Here is an 18,003-nt window from a genome sequence, read left to right on the forward strand (position 1 = left end):
TAACGTGATGATGAACTTACGATGACCCGGGATTGTGCTAGTGAGAGTGAGCGCAGTTGCTGTGTAACAAATAGACCCAATACACAATGGTTCCACGTGGTAGATGTTTATTTCTTTAACATGTGGTCTTTGGTGGGTGTGTGGGTATGTATGGTCATCCCTGGATCCAGGCTACTCCTGTAGGGTGTCTCTATTTAACCTCGTTCCCTGTCACCTGCAGCCAGTTGCCAGAAGAAGAAACAGCACTGGGGAGTGTTCCCAGGGGGAGCTATTGACATCTGAAGGTAGGACACATCACTCGCTCAAATTCCATCTTAGTTGAGTGGACACAGTGAAGGGCAAGGGACAATCAGCCATGGCTTCTGCCTGTGTCCCCAAGAAGAGCATGACCTTTGCTACCTCGGTTCTTCTGTAGCCCCAGTTCCCTTTCTGACCCCCAGAACCCAGCACAGAGAAGGCGCTTCAGAGGATGTCCCATGAGCCGTGGTGAGCGTTGGGTTGAGGTTGGCTGGTGCTTGGCCAGATTCACACAGATCTGCAGACAGAGGAGACTGCAGGGCTCCAGGACAAGCTCTGACCGCCTCCCATCTGGACCATCCAACCCCTCAGAGGAGGCGGGCCCTGTAGGAGCTGTGGTTGCATCAGAAAACAGATCGAAGGCTGGTCTTTACAGCCACAGAAACCTCATCCTGGCCTCCGCCCACAGAGGTCGCGTCTGTGCAGGCATCCATCCCCTAGTGCCAGGCAGGTGGGCGTCAGGCACCCACCGAGATACCACTGCAGCAGGAAACTCGGACAAGCTGGTCCCGCGGTCCTGGAACAGCCCTGGGACGCACAGTGGACCATGCCCTTGAGAGAGCAGCAGAGACAAACACAAGACTCACACGGCTCTTTACAAGAGCACTGAGGGCTGGAAATTGACTTGTCAATCTCTTTGGGGGAAAAAAAATGAGACTGAAGATGATTGTGTATTGCAACCCACCCCCCCCACACACACCCCACACCAACACCAGGCACCCCCCCTTTCTGGAGCCCCTGTTTCTGACTGGCACTGTCCCTTCTCAGCAGATGACCAAGCCCCTTGTCGTCTACCTGGAGAAGCGGTTCCCTCCAGGTGCAGGCACTCTGGCACCAGGACACGGCCGCAGGAAGTGCTGTGCAGTGGAAAGCGCCCTGGAGCAGAAGCCAGGGATGGTCCCTAGCTGCTCGCTGCCACAGCGCCACAGTGCCCACTCTCCCCGCCCACACACGGCTCTCTGCAGTCCCTCAGGGTGAATCCCCATGCAGTCCCCTCTGCCAGCTCCTGGGACCGTGAACTGGAGCGCTGTCTCTTCTCCTGTAGGAGAGCTCTGTTGGTTTCCCAAATCCTCATTTGTCCGTCTCCTCACCTAATTCACTTCCTTCAGAGAGACCCCTCTACCGATAACCACAGCTTCTTTCTGGCTCTTTTGATGACGGTGTCTTGCATGGGGAGAGCAGGTGTCTAAAAGGGAGGGCCTTTGTCTCGCTCACTTCTGTGTTCCTAGTATTGATGGAAGACGAGCCGTGTCAGCAAGCCTTGACTTCCCCCAACTCTCACCAGGGGGCCAATGAATTACACGTGTGTTTCACTCCTGAGGGATGTGGGAGAATTATGCAAAAGGGGCCGGGTGGACATGAGGTCAGTGACATAAACCACAGAAGATGGGGTCCCTCTTAACACCCTCGCCTGATTTTGCAAGATATTTGCACATCATCACAGTCTACCTTTCAGGTCAAACTCTGACATCCCCACTAGAACAATAGCTACAGCCCTCCCCCCAGTAGGGAAATCGGGGAGTCTATTGAAAACAAATTAGGACAGTCCCAGGCCCAGTGGAAAAGTCTCAGGGAGATCTCTTAATTGCATTTTTTTTCCAGCGTACAGAAGAGCACACATCAAAAGGAGCAATAGTCTACCTTGTGTTTGGACTGTCTTGACCCTCTTCAACCTCTGCCAATTTTTATCTCATTTTTGTTTAACTTTATACATCAGAGTTTAATTTGAACGCTGCTGGAGAAGACAGTGATGTATAGGTTACATCAAATGCAGCTGAAATTACCCTGTCCCCAGGGACTTCGGGTCCTGGTCCTGTTGCAGGGGGTAGAAGAGGAATGGTAGAGTTTGCCCCTTGGACCCGGCCTCCCTCCACGTGGCTGCCTTCATTGCTGCCTCTCATTTATCCAGGAGGGGAATGGGGTTTGAGGAGCTCACGATATTGCGTCCACCCAGAGAGCAGGCTCCTGCACTCCCACAGGCTCAAACCATCAGCCTCTGTGGACAACATCATTTTCTCAGCCTGCCAAGGAGTTCTAGCAGCATTGATTTTTCCTCTTCTTTAAATTGTTATCTTCTCTGGGAAAAGGTGCCCAGTTGGCAGTGCCGTCTGGCCAAGAGATGACTGCCCTTGATTTTCTCAACGTCTAGAGCGGTGCCTGCCATTCCACGGGGGACTCGGTGCAAATCGAAACATGAACACGAGAGGGAATGAGTGAATGAGTGAACGAATGAGCTGTCCTCTGCTTCCTCACCCCTGGTGATGTTCCAGCTGGCGTGGAGGCTTCCTGGGACAGAAACACAGAAATAGATGCACCGGGACACCGCCATGGGCACGGGGAGGTGCTGTCTGTCCTGGAAACTCTCCAAATGCAGCTTACGGGTGCTGGGGACCAGAAGGAGCCAGAGGGGACCTGCAGAGATCTTGTGATCTTATCCAAGGCTTGTCTATCACGTTCATATTCCCCAAGACAGCCTGGGTGGGACATCAGGGACTGGATCATTTCTATGAAACAGCTACGGGGACAAGCCACTCCAGCCACACGCGTCCCCGGGCTTAGCCTTTTCAAACCACTTTGCCCTCGTCCTACACTCACACTCTTCATTTGCACCATGATTTCTGCCTCACTCACTGGATCCTTCAAATACTGACACTGTGCTACGTTTCACAAGAAAGGTCTGTGTGTTCACCTGGAAGTCACCTGGGGCAGGGGGTGCATGAAGACATCAAAAGGTGGCTGGTATTTCGCCCTGTGGCTGGTATTTTGTCCTGTGCCTGGCTGAGTTAGCATGAGGTAACGTCCCCCAGCTCATCCACGTTGCTGCAAACGATAAGGTTCCAACCTTTTTCTGACCTCAAAATACTCCATCGTGCTATGTGCCATGTGCTCTTTAAAAAAAAAAAATTTATTTGAAAGGCAGAGCTACAGAAAAGCAGAGGCAGAGAGAGAGAGACAGGTCTTCCTTCCACTGGTTGACTCCCCAAATGACTGCAATGGCCGGAGCTGAGCCAATCCGAAGCCAAGAGACAGCAGCTTCTTCCGGGTCTCCCATGCGGGTGCAGGGGCCCAAGGACGTGGGCCATCTTCTACTGCTTTCCCAGGCCATAGCAGAGAGCTGGATTGGAAGTGGAGCAGCTGGGTCTCGAACCAGCGCCCATATGGGATGCTGGCACTGCAGGCAGCGGCTTTACCTGCTATACCACAGCCACATATTCTTTATCCATTCATCCACTGATGGATTTTCAGGCTGATTCCACATCCTGGCTCTTGTGGACAGTGTTGCAATAAACATGGGAGTGTCCGTGTCTCTTTGAAATGCTGATTTCATTTCCTTGGGGTATATAGCCAGAAGTGGGATGCGAGCTGGGGATGCAGTAGGCTTATTTTTTGAGGAACCTCCATACCGTCTTTCATAATGGCTATACTAATCCACACTCCCACCAGCAACGCATAAGACTTCAAATGTTTCCATCATAAAGGAACAACAAACGTTTGAAGTGGTGGGTATGGCCAACACTCTGAGCTGATCATCATGCAATGAATGGAAAATCACACTGTACCCCACAGATGCATACAATTATTATGTGGCCAGTGAAAAGTAAATCAAATGATAAATTTAAGAAGTAAAAATAGGGGCTGGCGCTGTGGTGCAGTGGGTTAACGCCCTGGCCTGAAGCGCTGGCATCCCATATGGGCACCAGTTCTAGTCCCAGTTGCTCCTCTTCCAGTCCAGCTCTCTGCTGTGGCCTGGGAAAGTGGTAGAAGATGGCCCAAGTCCTTGGGCCCCTGCACCCGTGTGGGAGACCCGGAAGAAGCTGCTAGCTCCTGGCTTCAGATCAGCACAGCTCTGGCCATTGCGACCATCTGGGGAGTAAACCAGTGGATGGAAGACCTACCTCTCTCTCTCTGTAACTCTTTCAAATAAATAAAATAAATCTTAAAAAAAAGAAGAAAAAATAATTTTAAGATGTGCGTTTTTTAAAGGTGGCTAGATTTCAGGGCTCGGTGAAGACACCAACAGTGGCAAACAGCTCGGGTAGAATCCTTGCCCTAGATCCGTGCTGCCCAATATGGCAGCCTGGTGTGTGGCCGCTGAGCCCTAGAAATGCGGCCAGTCTGAACTGAGATGTGTTGTAAGTATAAAACGTAGATCAGATTTCAAAGGGTTATGTGCAAAAATGTAAAATATCTCATCAATAATTTTTATTGATTTTATGTTGAAATGATAATATTTTGGATATAAGTGGTTAAGGAAAATGTATTAAAACACTTAATTCCACCTTTTCTCTTGCCTTTTAAGGCAGGGTGACAACAACACGGAGAATGACACAGCTTGCATCACGTTCCAGCATTGCTCTAGAAAAAGGTCCTTGGAGGAGTTATTAGCTGCTCACTACTGAACAAGAATACTTACGGCTGAAGTTGTGTCTGACCCACGGCTGGCACTATGCTAGGTACTTTACCACCTAGTAACTTTATACTGGTGATAGCAACATGAAGGAAATAATCTGAAACATGCATTCTTTATATGAAAAGTTAACTAGAACATTCCAGAACATTCATGAAAACTAGCCATATCCCAAGTAAGCAGTAGAATGATCACGGAAGTTGTATTAGTATTCACACAAGGGAATACTATGCAACCATCAAAACTTTGTTTTATTATAACATGACAAAATATCATGATAATACTCAAAAATCCAAGACTGTATATAAAATATTACCATAACTAGAGAGGAGACTCTCAGAGGAAAGCCACTAGAAGGCATTACTAGAAAACCACTAGCCGTTGTTGTCTTTGAAAAATGGCATTTCTTTCTCCTTGTATTTTTACATTAATTTTTTAAATGTATTTTTGTATTTGACAGGCTGACGCTGTGGCACAGTAGGTTAATCCTCTGCCTGTGGTGCTGGCATCCCCTATGGGTTCCAGTTCTAGTCCCGGCTGTTCCTCTTCCAATCCAGCTCCCTGCTAATGGCCTGGAGAAGCAGTAGAAGATGGCCCAAGTCCTTGGGCCCCTGCATCCACGCAGGAGACCTGGTAGAAGCTCCTGACTCCTGGCTTTGGATCGGCTCAGCTCCAGCCATTGCAGCCATTTGGGGAGTCAAACAGCAGAGGGAAGACCTCTCTCTGTCTCTCCCTCTCACTGTCTGTAATTCCACTTCTCAAATAAATAAATAAAATCTTTAAAAAATTATTTATGTAGTTGAAAGACAGAGTGAGCGTGAGAGAGAGAGAAAGAGAGAGAGAGATTTCATCTGCTGGTTCACTCCTCAAATAGCTGCAACATCTAGGGCTGGGCAGGGCTGATGAGGAGCCAGGAACTCCATCTGGGTCTCTCACATGTTGGGCCATCTCCTGCTGCCCTCCCAAGTGCATTAGCAGAAAGCTGAATCAGAAGTGGAGCAGCTGGGACTCGAACACTCGAACCAGCACACTGATATGGGATGCCAAAGTCACAAGTGGTGGCTTAACCTGCTGTGTTACAATGCTGGTCCCTCTGCCTGCAGTGCCTGCTTCCTATATGGGCTCAGGTTCAAGTCCTGGCTGCTCTACTTCTGATCCAGCTCCCTGATAATGCGCCCGGGAGAGCAGTGGAAGATGGCCCAAGTGCTTGGGATCTTACACCCAGGTGGGAGACCAGGCTGAAGCTCCTGGCTGTAGCCTGGCTCAACCATGGCCATTGCAACCATTTGGAGAGAAAACCAGCCAGTGGAAGATTCTCTCTCTCTCTCTTTCTCTCTGTATCTCTGCCTCTCAAATAAATAAAGAAATCTTTAAAAAAATGCCAGCCCCTACATTTTTAATAAGCATTTGATAAAAGAGAATTATACACATCTGATCTCAAGTAAAGAGGGCCCACCTCTGGAGCTCTCTAAGTGGTAGCAAGTGGTGAAGCCTCAGATGCAAGTGTCCCCCTAGGGGAGCACACAGGCCTAAAGCTTGCAGGACCCCCTGTCAGGTGCACACTCTTACCTGGGTCCAAAGCTCCTCTATAGACTCTCAGGTCTTTGAGGGCAGTGGTCTTGTCTCCTGTCTTTGCCCACTCCCAGCACAGAGCTGGCACAGCCTGCGGGCTTTGCAAGATGAATTGTACCCAGGTTAGTTTTCTGCTGTTTGTCTTCAGGGCCCGGGGGGACTGACCTGGATGGCAGTTGCAACTTTCATACTGTGTTTGCCCACTGGCTTCTGGTGGAGTTTATCCAATGCTGCATCCTGGCAGGAGGGTGGAGGAAGAGGAGAGAGGGCAGTCTGAGGGTTCCATCACCCCAGTCACCTCCCTATGGGTTTTCCTGGGCTATGAGTCTCTCCTGAGGTCACAGCTCCTACCAGCCAGTAACCAATTTCTACCCAGCCATTCAGGGCTTGGAGTAGCAACAGCTCTGTTAATTTCCCCCATGGGATTTCCTTCATCTTGGCAAAGATCTTCCATGAATAATCATAAGTTGTGTGTCCTCTCTTTCCCACCAGGACCCTGCAGGGCATAGAACTTAATTGAAAACACAGGCACCCTGTCCCACAGTGGGGAAGTCCCACAGTCAGAGGGAAGACACAAAGCACATGTGGGAAGCATGCGATGCCTACCACTGTGCTGGCGAGACCAGCATTCAAGTTCAAGTCCAAATCCTTGCCTTCCAGTAGCCATGAGACCCTTCACCTCTGAAATCTCACCTCCTTCATCTGCAAAGTAAGGTGACAATACCCATATTTCGCCAGAACTGTGAGGGTTAAATGAGAAAGAATACCTAACCTTCTTACCATGTGACCTGGCACTGAGCAAAGCCCCAGCAAATGGGAGCTGCCGCTGTCTTTGCTATTATTCCCTGGGGCTGCTGGCCCCCTGAATGCACATGTCCCAGTGAGATCACCCCCACTGAGACCCACCTGCTGCAGGGGCCCTGAGGTCTGGGCCGCAGAAACTGGTGGAAAGACCCCCACAGCCAGCACCACCCCTTGTACTGCACTCATTCTGCCTAGGCTCCAGTGGGAATTACAAGGGAGTTCTTCCCAGACCCGTAGACTGGGGGTGGGGGTGGGGAACCAGCCGGCGGCGACCAAGAGCATTTTGAGAAAATCATTTGTTTATCTAAATATTGCACTTATGAAAAAATACCAAAATGAGGCATATGAGCATTTGTAGTGATAATCAAAAAGGGAACAAAGGGAAATGCATGATCAAAAATACAGGAAAGAATTACAAAGCGTTGGCAATAAGAATTTGCATCTTTAAAATATCTGCATTTCAACCTCAGAATGAGTGCATCTTTTAAAAGCTCTTTGAAAACACGTCCCCCTCCCCCCTTTGTCTCTTTTCTTTATAACGCATCTTCTCTTTAACTCCCTTTGGGAAACTTCTTATAAATGAGGATTTGCATCTCAAGGGATTACTCTGGTTAGGAAAGTGTTTTATTAAAAAATATATGTTTGCCACAGAATGCTGAGCGATATAATTAGCTGGTCCCTTCTGTTTTATTTTAAAAGGCTGTATGGCCAAGTTCTAATTAAACATATTCTCAGGACGTTTGAAATGTGAAGGTGCCTCTGGAACGGGCCCTAAATGAAAGAAGCAAAGACTTGGGGGCTGTGAGCCAGGCAGCAGGATCTCTGGCCACGGTGCACCTGGCAGCACGGCCCTGTTTTGGAGCGCGTAGCAACCACAGATCAGTAAGCCTGTCCCATCCAGCGCAGGTGGGAGGCAGCTCGGTGTTCCGGGAGGCCACTCGCCAAGTGAGCTGGTCTCATTTAGAAAGGTAGGCTGAAATAGCTCGAGGTTGGGATTCTGGGGTCGGGGGTATGTATGTAAGAGGTCAGCATCGCTGACGTGAGATTGGCTGAAGCCCCTGCCGAGGCTGCCTTTCTGAGTGCACATTTGGATGTAGCCATTTGCCTGGTTCTTGCCACAGAGCCCAGGGAAGCTCCAAATGACCCTACTTCAATTCCCTTTGTGAACTCAGGAACAAAGTACAAGACGATGGCATCTGGTCTCTCTGGGTCATGCTATATACACTGTCAGGCTGGCACCACCAAGACAGGGGTTGTGTCTGCATTTGCAAAATGGGTAGAATGAAGAAGCAAAGGACCTCGAAATGGAAGCACCCTGTCCCATTCAGAAGACCAGTTAGGAGTCCGCAGGACTTTAGAAATACCTCCTCAATACCTCCGACCTCAGCGTCTCGTGTGGCACGCTCTCCCTCCATAGCATTCATATCCACGGAAACCTCCATGGGAGAAAGCAGAACTCCATTCATTGCCAGTTGAGGTGCAATACGGTGTAGTCACTATGGAAAACAGGCAGCTTCTTACACAGCTAAGCACACTCTTACCCTACGACACAGCAAGCAAACACTCCCAGGTACGGGAGCCAAGAGAAACAAACACTTAGCTTCCTATAAAACCAATAGGTGCGTGCGTACAGCAGCTTTGTTCACAATCACCCCAACTGGCAACTACCAGTTGTCCTCCCACTGATGTCTGGATAAATAGCCTTCGGTACATCCATACAAAAGAGTGCTTCTTAGCAATGAAAAGCAACAAACTTATTGATACACTCAACGCCATGGATCAATCTCGAATGCATTAGCTAAGTGACAGAAGTCGGGCTCAAAAGGTCACATCCTGGGTAGTTCCATTTATGCTCCATCTGGGGAAAGGTAGAATGGGAGGGATGAGGAACAAACAGTGGTTCCGCGGTGCCTGGCATGCGGAGTGGGACTTTGGAGCAGGTGGACAGCTCACTGCCCGGGAGTAGCACAAGCAGCCTTGGGGCAGTACTGGAACTGTTCCAAACCTTGATGGCAATGGTGGCTTTGTGACTTTATATGCCTGTCACAACCCAGAGAACTCTATGCCCAAAGAGTGAATTTTACTCTATGCAATTAAAAAGAGAGAGAAAAGAGAAACCTACAGGCTTGGGGTTGTTGTTGGATGTTGACGCTCTCCCTCCAATCTCCTTTGATTCGTCTTCCCCGCTGCAGAAGCTCTGTAAGCCCATTAGCACAAGGCATTCCCTGTCCATGGCTGGGCTCCACATTAGCAGCCCCCGGAAAGCGAAGGAAAGAAGTTAAGATTACAAGGACAATGACAAATGTTCCTTTCCGTGTCCATCTTCCCTGTTGGATGCAGACAAAGAAGCAAGGAGTTCCACTTAGTACTGGTGGCCCTCTTGAAACCTGACACTGAACACCTTGAGAAGGAGATGATGCCGAAAGTAGAGGGAAGAATGGGGGAGCGGGGGACAAGAACTGGCTCTGCGGATAGAACTAAGGCAGAATCCACCAGCACACTGCTTCCTTAAGCTGGGGTGAGTAGGGGCTGATACTATTCACAGGAAATAAAACCAGGAACCTCACTAAAATACTTCCGATCTGGCCCACAGCCCCAGATCAACTTGACACAAACTGAACAATAAGGAAGTTTTGTGAAACTGTATGAAAGTAAATCCAACAGAAGATGGGAGAAGAACTAAACCAGGTGCTCACGGAGAAAGCAGCCACACAAAAAGGTGCTCGGACTCATTAGTAGTCACGGAAAGGCGGCTCAAATGCACAGAGGCAGAAACCACAACCACAACCACAACCACAACCACAACCACAACCACTGGAAAGGCAGGAAAGAACATGGTTAGGGCTGGCGCTATGGTGTAGTTGGCTAAGCCTCTGTCTGTGCATTCGGCATCCCATATGGGCACTGGTTCCTATCCTGGCTGCTCCACTTTCGATCCAGCTCTCTCCTATGGCCTGGAAAAGCAGTAGAAGATGGCCCAAGTCCTTGGGCCCCTGCACCCACAAGGGAGACCTGGAAGAAGCTCCTGGCTCCTGGTTTTGGATCAGCACAGCTCTGACTGTTGTGGTCATCTGGGGAGTGAACCAGCAGATGGAAAACCTTTCTCTCTCTACCCAGAAGTAGCTCCTGGCTCCTGGCTTCAGACTGGCCCAGCTCCAGCTGATGCAGCCATTTGGGGAGTGAACCAGCAGATGGAAGACCTCTCTCTCTGTCTCCCTCTCTCTGTCTGTAACTCTGCCTCTCAAATAAATACATAAATCTTTTTTTTTTTTTAGAAAAAGAACATGGCTAACAATACATATAAAAAACAATAATACATTCGCTGAGAAGGATGTAGCACAATGGGAATACTTAAAAATTGCTCACTGGATTGAAAACTGACAACCACCATAGCTTTAGGCAAATCATGGGGAGCCGAAGATTTACATGTTTTTTGGCCAAGCATTTGCAGCCCCAGACAAGTGTACTGAGATCTTCCACATGCCCCTATGGGCAGAGAACAGGCTTGTTCACAGCAACATTTTCCTCAAAAGACCCAAAAGGGAAGGAAAAGGAGAGCCTAACATATGACAATGTATTCACAGTCCCAAGCTCTGTAAATGAACCGTCTCCACCCAGCCACATGCTTGAGACTCGCAAACAAGACACGGAAGTCATTCAATATGGCTGCACTTATGAACACCCACAGGGACGCCCTGTCCAGTGTTACAGCGACAAAACAAGGCAGGACAGTGAAAATGACACAGAGTGGGGACTTGGACTGCAAGGAACTGGTGGTGATGCCAGGGTTGAGCCCGTGAGTATTGTTATTTAAATCGTACACATTTGACCTCCACACTTGTGATGTATATCACACACAGAAAGATAGGGAAGTCCAAAACCCAGTCTTGGGGAAATGCAGAAAATCACGAATGCACAGTGAAAGTTGCAGGCGCCCCGGCACAGAGACCACCCACCTGGAGAGGTCCTGTAACAGTCCCTGCTTTGCTTCATCGCACTGCCATTCAGGCCCACCGTTTAAAAGTACTGGATTTTAGGTAAAAGTTCTATCATTTCGAAAGCATCCATTTCCTCTCCTAACTTTAATATGAGTGTTAATCTTGGAGAAGGCTCTTGTTGCCTTACTACACAGTTCAGGTCAGATGTGTTCCTACGTGAGCTTACACAGACCTTAGGTGAGCTCTCCTGTGGAACAGCTCCTGAGTTGCCCGGAGAACAACTTCAAAACTCAATCCCTGGCTGCAGAAATCCCAGAAGCCACGCCTCACAAGGGTCTCTGAGTCAGGAAAATGTATGCCATGGGGTCCAAGCACAACCTTCAGGTAGTTTCCTTGGAGAACATTTCCACGCACTCTTAGGGGAGCCCGTGAATGGTTCTCTTATGTTAAATATAAGCTTAATATGCTCAGACACCTGTTTGCAAGAATGTGTCCGCTTAGAAAGGTACAGGCAAAACCGAAGGGTGGCTGGAGCCAGAGACAGGGAAGCAGCTGACGCCATGGGAGAAGACAGACGAGCAGCGTCTTGACTGCCCTTGACTTTGGGAGGTCTCCACTGCTCGGACAGCACTGAGATGTTGCATTAGAAAATCGACTACATCCTTCCTTTCTTTTTAGGAAATCAGAAACACATGCAGTCCATCACAAATGATGGCCATCAAATGTTTAGCAACACTTACCACTCGAAAGACTCAATGTTACATCTATTTTTATTCTCCTGTGAGAAGGCTAGAGATAATGTAAATCCTAATTCCTATGTGCATAGATACAAGTGCGCAAATACTCACACACAACTAGATGTGTATCCCAGATGTCCAAAGGGAACTATCCATCTATATTGTGTGTGTGCATGTGTGTGTGTGCGTGTGTGTGTGTGTGTGTGGTCTGAATTCCAGGAAAGGACTCAGATTTGGATGGGACTCAGCCTGATAGCTGTACAATTATGGACCTGCTGCATCCTTAGAACAAAATGACCTTTTCATGAAGTTACAAAACATTAAAGGTTAAAGAATGTTTGAAAGGAAGTTAATATTTTTAAAACATTGGGAAAATTGCCGTCCTTTCAAAGGGCTGACCAAAAAACGAGAGGGAAGTGCCGTCCCGTGCTTAGGAGATTGACCGTGGGGAGGTGAGACACATTTGCACTGTCTGCCTCCACTCCGTGCCCTGAGCAGACCTACTGCTTCCTTAGGAAAGGAGAGGAGCCGGGCCTGCACCCGCACAGCACAGGAGCTCCCGCGAGGAACCCTGAGCAGGCTGCTTCCTAATTGCAATTGTGAAGTCAAATTTCTCCCTCTCACGAGCAGCAATGGCAAAGAGAGTAAATCAATGAGTGTGTCAGATTTTCCGAGCTTCTATTTTCCATCTGACCTGGATGGTGCAAATTCCAGTTGCTACTAACAGGGAAAATAGAAATATCAGTGTGGCTCCTTACCATACCCCTTTCTCTAATGAGCTCACCAAGAAGCCTGAGGGTGACTGCAAAAGTCCACTTCGCTCAGGCAGTCAGGAGGCTGGGGCCCTGCTGCAGCAACTCCCCCCGTGCCCACATACACACACACACACACACACACAAACACACCTTTCTGTTGTGCCCCATTCTTGCATCCTGGACTGCAGCCAGCCTCTCCCCAGGTCTAGCCTTTGTTTGCACAGAGCTCTGTCCCCGGGTAGCCTTCCCAAGGGCCCTGGGCAGCAGGCTCTGGGACTGATGTGGCCACACCAGCGCTTCCTGCAAATGCTAGTCTGACTCTGAGAGCAGGCAAAGGCTTCAAAAAGGCATCTCCAACTTTGATGGAATACGTTCTCCTAGAGAGATCCCGCTAGGTGAGGAAGGCGGGGAAAGCTGTCCTGCTTTACAGATGGAGAGGAGCCTTCAAGAATGGGGGAGAGGGGGCCAGTGCAAGACCACCCAGAGAGTTCAGGGCCACATGCTCAGACCCTCCACCTCCACAGGCAGAGCCTGCATGCACCTGCCACCTTACCTCTGCTCACTCGCGCAGGTGCAGAACAGACCCACTATGGGTGCCATCCCTCCATGCCACTCTTTCACACTAATCTCCCTCGAGTCACCCCTTCGCTGTGTCATATGTCACCTACTCCTTTATTGGTTCTGTGGTTCTGCACAGCTCAGCTAAGGTAAGACTTGGTGCTGGACTGGACAGCCAGCCCTCTACTCTCCCACTGTTACTACCTGGCTCCTTCTGTCTCTACAAGCTTCAAATACAGCTGGGCTGGTGGGAGAGGGGATACACACACACACACACACACACACACACACACAGAGAGAGAGAGAGAGGGAGGGAGAGAGAGGGAGAGAGAGGGAGAGAGAGAGGGAGAGAGAGAGAGGGAGAGAGAGAGAGGAGAGGCTTTCATTTCTGGACACCCCAGCATCCTACACAAGAGTGCCTACTTGGCAAATGTCACTGCTGGAGGATGACCCTGGCCCATTTTCAAGTCTCATTTTGTTCCAGCCTGCAGGTGAGGCCTGAGGAGGAGGAAGGAGAGATTGTGGGCTTCCAAGGGAGACCTCTCTGCTCTGAAGAACAGGTGGACTCAGCCAGACAGGAAGGGGCCTGTTCCCATCCCTGGCCCTCGCCTAGTGGGAACCCTACCCCCAGGCTCTCAAGTTGGCTGTGACCAAGGATGCCCCGGGAAGGCTGGGAGGCCTTCTCCGAGCTCAGCCTGCCTCTGTCTCCAGCCGTTTCCCCAGTGCCTTCCCCAGTCAGCCCCTTACAAAAAGCCTCCTTGAGAGGCAGCCTCTCCCCACCCCAAACTGAACAACCGAGCACTACACACTTGGAAGCTATGGTGATCAAAAGCCAAAATTCTCTCTTTCCCCAATTTGTATTGAGTACCTTCTATTTTTGCTGTGCATGTTTATAAACTGCAAGCCAGCCTGGGGCTCAGCTCTGAGAGATCCCTGCCCCCTGGGAGGAGGAAGCAGACAACCCTGGGGGCTGAGTGTGTCTGGCAAACAGGGGACAGGTGCATGGGGGTAGCTCGCATCACCGCCTGCAGACCTTTTGGGCTAGGAAGAGGCATGGGGATCAAGCACTCCTGGGGGACCTGACTCAGCCCTGCGGGGTAGGAGAAAGGAGAGGGAAGAAGGCACTCAGTGGCCTGGGAGACAGCCGCTGGCGAGGGTTGACCTGGACAGGTCTAAGAGACCTGTCGTCAAGGTAACTGCTCCAGGGTGAGCAGAAATCTCAGCGCACAGGTGATGTCCTGTGGTCCCTGGCTCCCTCATCAAAATCCTCCCTGAGTCAGGACCTCCCGGTGGAGTCACGCCAGGAGGCCAGCTCCCCAGTGTCCTGCGCTTTGGCCTTCTCCCATGCAGCCAGGGACAGTGCCCTGGCAGAGCCTCCCTTATTCCCCCTCTGGCTGTGCAGCCACACCCTGGCCACTGCTGCACACTTGTCCCTCTTTCCACACTCACAGGAGCTGCCTCAGGGCCTGGGTGTCTCTGGCAGGAAGCATTTTCCCAGGGCCAAGCTCAGGCTCAACTTACTGGCCCTGTCTGCCCAGGCCTCTCCAGGGGTGAGATGTGGGGGGCGGGGGAGAGACCAGGCTCCCACAGCCTCACCCAGGTTAGCAGCTCCAGGTGGGGTACACCTCTGCAGCACCCAAGTCTAGTTTAAGTCCTGAGCATGCTGGGCTGTGGGCCTGGGTGTGGGTGCACAGGCCTGGGTATGGACATGTTGAGTCTTGGGGCTCTAGAATCTCAATGCTTGGAGGGGCTTTGAAGAGGCTGGTGGTGGGCAGGGGTCTTGTCTTGATGCTAAGTCGTCCCCAGGGGGCTGACAGTATTTTAATTTAAATGCTAGTTGCAGTAGGGGAGTCTCAGAGAACAGAGTTGGGGAGCAAAGACTGCAGTCATTTCTAACCCCCCACCGGAGTTGCCACCTGTCTCAGCCATCTCCATCAACCAACCCGTTCAAGCGCCGGCCCAGGCAGAGACCCTGCAGGACACCAGGCCAGCGAGAGAGTCTCCTGGGCACCCTAGGCGCCCCCAATTCTCCCCCTCCAGCCCCACCCACCCCACTCTCCTGCCCTGCCCCGGGCCGAGCGGCCTCCTGCGCCGTCCCGCCTCTAGAGGGCGCCGACGAGGAGGTGGCACCGCCCGCGCCTGCCGCCGCGGGCTCGCAGGGGGGAGCCCCGGGGACTCCACCCCGACCCCCTGGCCTCATTTGAATATTTCATTGGCTGCCGCCAGTCTGGTCAATTTATCATGCAAATGCGGATGCCCTCCGCGCCGGAGAGGAGCCGCCGCCCGCGCCGGAGAGCGGCGCCCGATTGGTGGCCAAGACAGCGGCATTTGTAATATTTTTCTTTGGGCATTAGAGTCATTTACCAATGCCATCCCCGCAACTCCAGGCACTGCATCACGAGCCACTTAAGAGGGTTTTATTGGCAGCTCCGAAACTTCTGAACATGTTCTTTTATGGTAAACCAAGGGTCGACCTAGTTCTGACCTCGGTCCCTTTCCCCGCCTAAGAAGCCGCAGCCACAAACCACTTAGCACCCTCACAACCTGGGCACCGGGAGTCGCCCCCTGCGCGGCCGCGGAGGCCGAGGACTCACAATAACGAACCCCCCCGAACACTATTCTAAGGGAGGCGAGGGGCCACGGGCAGGTAGGGGAAAAAGGCCGGACAGCCAGAACACGGGAGGAGGGGGTGGGGAGCAAATAGGAGCAATGGAGCGAAGAGGACCAGGAGAGGGAGACGGCGGAACTCGCGGCTTCTCCGCCCGCTTAGAAGAAGGGCGAGATCCCGATGCCCCTCGGAACGCTTCGGAGTCCGCCCTTGCACGCAGATTCGCCGCTGCCCACGTGCAAGAGTGCGCCAAGTTTGCAGACATAAGCCGGGCGAGGAGCCGTCCCTGCCTCTCCCCTGCCGAGCCCTGGGCTGCCTCCCGCGCGTTTGGAAACTTGGGGCGCAGACCCAGAATGGGAGCGCAGAAGCCCGAACAGCAGTCATGGTCGGGGGGAGACAGAGACAGAAAGACAGAGACAGAGAGAGACAGAGAGAGAGAGAGAGAGAGAGAGAGAGAAGCGAGATTCTCGCTGGGCTTGCAAATTCCCCGGCTTGGGATTGAGGTCATCAAGGCTCCGAAAGCCAGGCTGCCTCGGCTTTGAAGACCCTCGGGTCGATTTCGGGAACGCGCCCGGTCCTCCAGGATTCCCGCATTCGAAGGGCCGGGGTTCCAGCCGGCGGCGGGCTGCCCGCGCGGGAAGAGCCCGGCGCCCCTGCGCGCCAACGCGCACACAGGGGCGAGTTCCGCCGCGGCCGCAGCTGTCTGGAGGGCAGCTTCTTGCTTTTTCCTTTTCCTTTCCTTTTTATTTTATTTTTTTTCCCTTTAAGGTTCTGAGCAGTTTCCAAAAATTCATTCCACCCAGAGCAGGGTGGGGCGGAGTGCGGAGGGACCACGGCGCGCCGCAGCCGGGGTTTCGGAAAATTCCCCGCGCAACCGAGTTCGGCGCGTGGAGTTTCACCAAAAGGCGGGTAGCCGGCAGCTGCGCGCTCCAAACTAGGTTTAAGGCACATCTATCCTCCTTAGACCGAAACGCAAAGATCTTTTTATTGAATTTATATTTCAGTTTCTTTTTTAAAAGTTTTTCTTTTTTTGGGGGGGGGGGAGTTTAGTGAATGATTTGAACGAAAGAGAATGAAGGAAGAAAGAGGAGCTCTTCGAAGATGCACCCAGAGCTGGGGAGGGGGCGAGGAAAATCAGCAGCCCCGATCTCGGGACCAGGGAAGCGGCTGCCACGACCCAGCCATCGCGTCCAGCAAACCCGGCCTCAGCCCACTGCGCCGCCCTAGGAGAACCGAATTCCCTCGTTTCCCTTTTTGGGTGTACGTTTTTTTTTCTTTTTTATTCTTTAAATTAAAAGACATTCATAACAGCTCAGAAATACAGAATGGGGGAAGGATGAGGCTTCGGGAAGGGGTCCCCGTGGACCTTGGCTTCCTGGGGGCTGGACCCAGCCAGCTTGCATCCAGGGCTCTGTGCCAGCCTTGGTCCCTTCCAGGACCTAGCAGCCTCCGGAGGTGGGGTGAGGAGGGGAATCCAAGGCCACTCTGCCTTTGAGCCAGGTGGTCCCGGTAAAGTTGGCCGGCTGCGGCGGGTGTGCAGTGGCGCCCCTGGACCCTAACTCCCGCGAGAGCCACTAGAAATTTACCAAATAGGAAGCTGGATGGGGAGGGGCAGGGATGGGAGTGCAGGCGCACTTGCCTGTAGTGCAAAGCTCTTCAAAGCCTCCAAACCTACCCTTGACCTTGGACCCAGGGAAGCCAGCACCCCCCACCATCTTCCCAAGGTTGTTGCCATCCCCAGCCGCACCCAGGCACGTCTGACACGGCCCCTCTGAGGCCCCACAGAAGTAGCAGGAGTACTCGGCTCTGATTTTCAAAGGTTTATTTCACGTCAAAACTGTAAAAGTTCTTGGGAGGATTTACAGACAAAACATCTGGTTCGTTAAAACAAAGCTACCGGGAAAAAGAGAAACAAACTTCTGCTGTGTAAATGCACTTTCGGGGGCCATTCTGCCACCCACCAGCCCCAGGGCCCCGCGCTTGGGGCGTTTGGGCAGGCGCTGAAGTCCCTGGGCCCCATTCCTGGTGCAGCTGTGCAGTGGCAGGCTGCCCTTTCCCCATGCCTCCTCGCCACTGCTTAGCCCGGGGGGGGGGGGCAGAGTTAGGAGGATCCAGAAAGGGGGCACACACAGGAGCGGGCTGGAGGGCAGGGGGCAGCACCTTCTAAAAGGCATTTCCCAGCCCTGGCCTGCCCACTCTCCCTCACAAGGGTGCAGGCTCCTGGACAGTAAACCTAATGGCCTTGACCCTGCAAGTGGCACCCAGAACAACATTCCAAGGTCAGGGCTTAGGAATCAGAGCCCTACCAGCGCTGGGGGGTTAGATG

This window comes from Oryctolagus cuniculus, chromosome 18 (genome assembly GCF_051225735.1).
Source record: "Oryctolagus cuniculus isolate XC-2025 breed Fujian yellow rabbit chromosome 18, ASM5122573v1, whole genome shotgun sequence".
Classification (NCBI taxonomy): Eukaryota; Metazoa; Chordata; class Mammalia; order Lagomorpha; family Leporidae; genus Oryctolagus; species Oryctolagus cuniculus.